Source organism: Etheostoma cragini, chromosome 18 (assembly GCF_013103735.1).
Source record: "Etheostoma cragini isolate CJK2018 chromosome 18, CSU_Ecrag_1.0, whole genome shotgun sequence".
Classification (NCBI taxonomy): domain Eukaryota; kingdom Metazoa; phylum Chordata; class Actinopteri; order Perciformes; family Percidae; genus Etheostoma; species Etheostoma cragini.
The window spans coordinates 19869921-19874902 of record NC_048424.1 but is presented as its reverse complement, the minus strand read 5'-3'; positions in this window follow the sequence as shown (position 1 = coordinate 19874902).

Sequence of the window (4982 nt, the reverse complement as noted above, 5' to 3'; positions counted from 1 at the left end):
CCCCCCCCCCCCCCCCCCCCCCCCATCTGATCCTGCCCTCACCTTCTCTGTGGGCTGCTCTCTCCCCAAACTTTCTCCCCCTCCTTTCACCCACATCTTCATCTATCCATCCTGCAGACTATTTAGTTTCAAATCACTGCCTAACTTTTTCCTTACCCCTTCAATATAAAATCTCCCCACTCCTTTCCATGTGGGTGGAGAAGATGGAAATAGGAGAGCAATAATTGGCAATCAGGGGAAGCTCATGCACCAGTTGATGGGGTAGTTGTTGTGTATGTGCTGGTTTTGGTAGTTGTTGTGAATGCGCTGGTTTTAGCAATGGCCTCAGGTCAGTGCTTCGGTGTGCTGATCTCAATCTGACAATCAGAGGATTTAGTAGTTTTAACAGTGATATCACCCATACAGGTAAATCCCTCTGGGGTGTTTTGTAACACAACATTTGGGTTCTGTGCCTAATCTATTTTACATTTGTAAAAATACTCTTTCTGTATACAGTATATCCAGAACTGAAACACTTATTTAATGCCATTACTTTGGTCTGTGACATGTCATAATGCAACTAGTGGATTTCCCATAGCGTAGTATTGGTGAACTCTGCCACTGATTATGCAAACTTAGCTGTTAAAAAATTAAATGCCTATGGCAGAATAAATGCTAGTCACGAATTGTATAAAACAATGTATAAAACATTTGATATGGTAAAAATAGTCTGCATTATGAAAGTTGTGTAATTCATACTCCATACTAATAATGTGTCTCACACATATGTGCTCATTCACGAGTAATTACTTCCACCAAATAATCAAAGTATTCTAATAAGCGTAGAATCTGAAATTCAGAATCTTTTAGAATACATGCAAGTGACTCACTCGAATGGCTTCAGCCATGTTGTGCTTCCATCTTTAAAATGCAATAGCCAAAGAGGGACATACCTTCGCATTGTGCTTTAACACTCAGTAAGATCACTCGCTACTTGTGACAGAGTCACCAAGGAAGTTAAAAAGATAATTAAAACACACGACAGGCAAAGCAAAGGGACCAAGGTTCATTTTGGAGTGGCTTTTCCAAGATGGAAAGAACTTCTATGGAGAAAGGATTTTAAAAGGGACGCCGACGTGGCCTGCTTTCTTCTCTAAAGATAATTCTGCCTACTATTTGTAAAATAAATAATTTGTAAATTTGGCTAAATATAGCATGGTTGTGCATGATGCTAGATCAACATCTAGGATACTTTTCCTCTTGTGGCAAGACTGTGTTTTTAGTCTTTACCACACCTTAATTCAAAAGATGCTTGTTCATTTCTATAGATTCACATTTTCTAGCAATCTTGAGATTACTATAGTACCCATAACAGTCATTTCTAAACAGTTTTTCATAGATAAACTTAACCTAGTTTGAACACTTCCTTTAGTCACACTTAGACACCTTTCCTTTAACTCCATCTCTCAAACACTAGTGTTTCAGAATGTTTTTTTTATGTTTTCCCTTGTGTTGGAGTCAAACATTTCCAAAACTCTCACTTATTTGACAGCTTGTATGCTGAGCAGGTGAGACAGACAAACGCTGTGCAATAAGAGACAGAATGATAGGCAGGACGGATATAAAGAATTTAGAACAAGAGAGGAGGAGAGAGAGGAGGAGCAGAGACGATGAATAATGGGACAAATTGGTTTGCAGCAGCGGAGATGCCTGCAATCATAATGGAAAAGACATACAGACGGATAGAAAACCACAGCCTGCACTCTAACCGGATTCTGATCCCTTACTGGAAATGTTTGTGAGAACCCGAGCATTTGTGGCGGCCTGATGCAGTAGTAGCGGTGCTCCTTTATCTCAAAAGGTAGAAAGACAAACCAAGAAACCAACAAAAAGAGAGAATCTACACAGAGAAATGATGTCAGATCGATTTCTCACTGGTTTTATGGCAGATTGACACCCTTGAACTAAACTAGATATTTTCTTTTCACTTCAGTGTAGTGCCAGCCGGGGTTACAGAGTATTATAACACTTTATATGGCCTTAATATCCACTTTCAGTTCACTTGTAAGGAGGACAGAAAAAAAGAATCCATGGCTATTCATCCTTATCACACCCATTTTTATCAATTTGTCATATTATCGATCGGACAGGGAAGCCGGGGCTCTGCAGCATCCAGCAACCGAGGTGAAAGAGGAATAGAGATGGTACCTCTGGAGTTTGACTGTCACACCACATAGCTCGGTCCCACACGTGTGTGTGTGTGTGTGAGTGTGTGTGTGTGTGTGTTACATCCACTGTGTGAGGAGAGATAGATGAGTCACAACATAGCCTCTGACCCGGATACTAATGGATATGCCCCAGCCTTTTCTCTCTCTTACACACACACACACACACACACACACACACACACACACACACACACACACAGTATCTATACATCATCAAAACTGTACAAGTTTGTAATGAAAATGGTGTGTGTGTTTGCCTGTGTGAGCATTTTGCTCTTGCACTTTGCATTTGTTAGAGTAAATGCTGCAAAAACTGAGCAGTACTAAAATAAAAGAAACTGCCGTGTATTTTTTTTTCTGTGTGCTTGTACACCAAAGCTCTTTTTCAGAACCTTGTTTGTTTTCATTCCGCAGCACCTTCAAACATATGCCTTGCTGCTCACATTAGTGTTGTTGGCTTAGCGCACGTTTGCCCACATCCATTTGTGAGTATGTATTTACAGGCACTCGCAGTGAGACTATGTATGCCGTTATTAAATATTAAAAGTGGGAGTGTTTGCATTGTCTGATAGACCAGCTACTGCTAGTGGTGTGTGTGTGTGTGGGATATCATGAGATGAGGCACTTTCCAGCAGGAGCTGCTTCTCAACTTCTTGACAGAGGGAAACACGGCGCTCTCAGTATTTCAGCGAGGGTGGCTTGCCCCTGAATTAGCTGTCGTGTATGCTGTCTCAGCGTCTCAGCCATCTGTCTTTCTGCTCAGGTATTTCTTAGGATTCACTGCCTGCACAGAAGCATCACTAGAAGGGTTTACTGGATGAATTCCCAGGGGTGTTCTGGGATGGATGATTGAATAGGAATTTCAGTGTGAACGAGGTTATCTGTATGCCCAAGGGTGTTTTACGTCTATACCCATATTCAGCACTGTTTTTTGCGAACAAGAAAAAAAAAAAAAGATGTCTCACTAGAACTTTAAAGTCCATTTTAACTTTTTTCACTTGAACCAATGGTATACCCTATTTTAAATATTTTTTATTATTTTCATATGACCAAAAGGTCAAGTGAATTTCTTTAAATTTTGACCACACTGCAGTTCCCACCAGCTCTTTGGAGCATTTTAGTGACTTTCAGCTGATTGTTTTGTTTTGACAGCTTTCAGCTACATCGTTTCAGTTCATTCTGATTGCACGTGTTAGATCTGCTTCTGCAAGAGGAAGCAGGTTTAAAGGAGAATTCCGGTCAATTTCCACACGTAGCTCTGTTGTTTCTAAATTTGGCGTGCGGTCAGAAGCAAGAAAAATGAAACCAATTGGTGCTGTCTATGCTGTGTTATCCTCCTTCAAGAGTTAGCACCCAACAGGCTTAAACAGGGCAAGTTTTAAACATGTTTGTAGCCTCTAAACATGCTCAAAATGTCATGAGCCATGTGCTAATGCCTAGCCTAGTGCTTAGCCATGTACAGGTATTCCTTCAGAGGGAACACAGCAAATTTGACTGCAGTAGATGTGACAGAAAGGCACAAAAGTTGTATTAATTCAGCCAGTGCACATCCAACATTATGTTAATAATTTTTTTATAGTCACAGTCAATATTTTATCGTGATCTCCTGCACTGTTCAATCCCTGCACTGTTTACTTTTTCACTTGTTCACTTTTTCACTATCATCATTGCACAGTCTACCAAAGTGTCTCGCCTTTCCATGGTCATTGCATTTCTTTGAGGGATTTTCAATTTTTAATTACATTTTTTATTCTCAGGTATGTGTGATATAGGTGTTTGTTGTGTTATGGTTGTCTTGCTACTGAATGCCTAAAATATCCTTTGGGATGAATAAAGTATCTATCTGTCTAGCTATAATCTATCTGCCTCTGTTTGTTTCCTGTTTTCCAGTTCCCACTTTTAATGACATTGTGAACATGTTTAGAGGCTAAAAACAAGTTTAAAACTTGCCCTGCTGGGTGCTAACTCTAGCAGGAGGATAACACGATGTAGACAGCACCGATTGGTTTAATTTTCCTTGCTACAGGCACCACTCGATATTTACAAATAACAGAGCTACATATTGAAATTGACCGGAATTTTCCTTTAAGCAAAAAAGCTTTCCACCAAAACGCAGACAATACAACTTTAACAACTGGGTAATAAACATTGTGACAGATATTTCCCTTTAGGAGTTGGTGGAGACCAAAACCGAGAAAAAAAACGAGGAGTGAAAATTTAACCTGTTTGTCAGGTGAGCAGAGACTCTAGATAAATGCTTACGTTGCTCCTTGTCTGTTGCATAATGGTGTGCAAAAGATGACAAAAGCACTCACTTCTCGTACAATACAAAAATAAAATACTCTGGTAAAAGTAGAAGTTCTGATTTAACTTCTTTGCTGAAGCAAAAGTACAGGCTTGGAAATGTACTTAAAGTATGAAAGTAAAACTAGCCTTGCGAATGACAACCATTTTGCAAAGCTACCTGGACAACATACGTTACTAAAGTGCAAGCTGAGAAACTTCAGTGGACATGGAAAAAAAGACTCTTTATATGCCACTTCCTACACTGTAAATGGATGTTAGGCTGGTAGTAGATTCAGGAAAAGACACGGAGGAAAGGTTGGGAAACAGGAATAGAGATTTATTGAATACAACAGAAAAGATTAGGCTTGTGCAGGTAGACTGGGCTTCCAGGACTAAAGTAGCTAGAGGAAGATAATCAGGCAAACACCACTAGGCCTGGCCGTAGAGAGTGTTACCACTGTGGATGAACGGACAATCTGGCAGAGACTG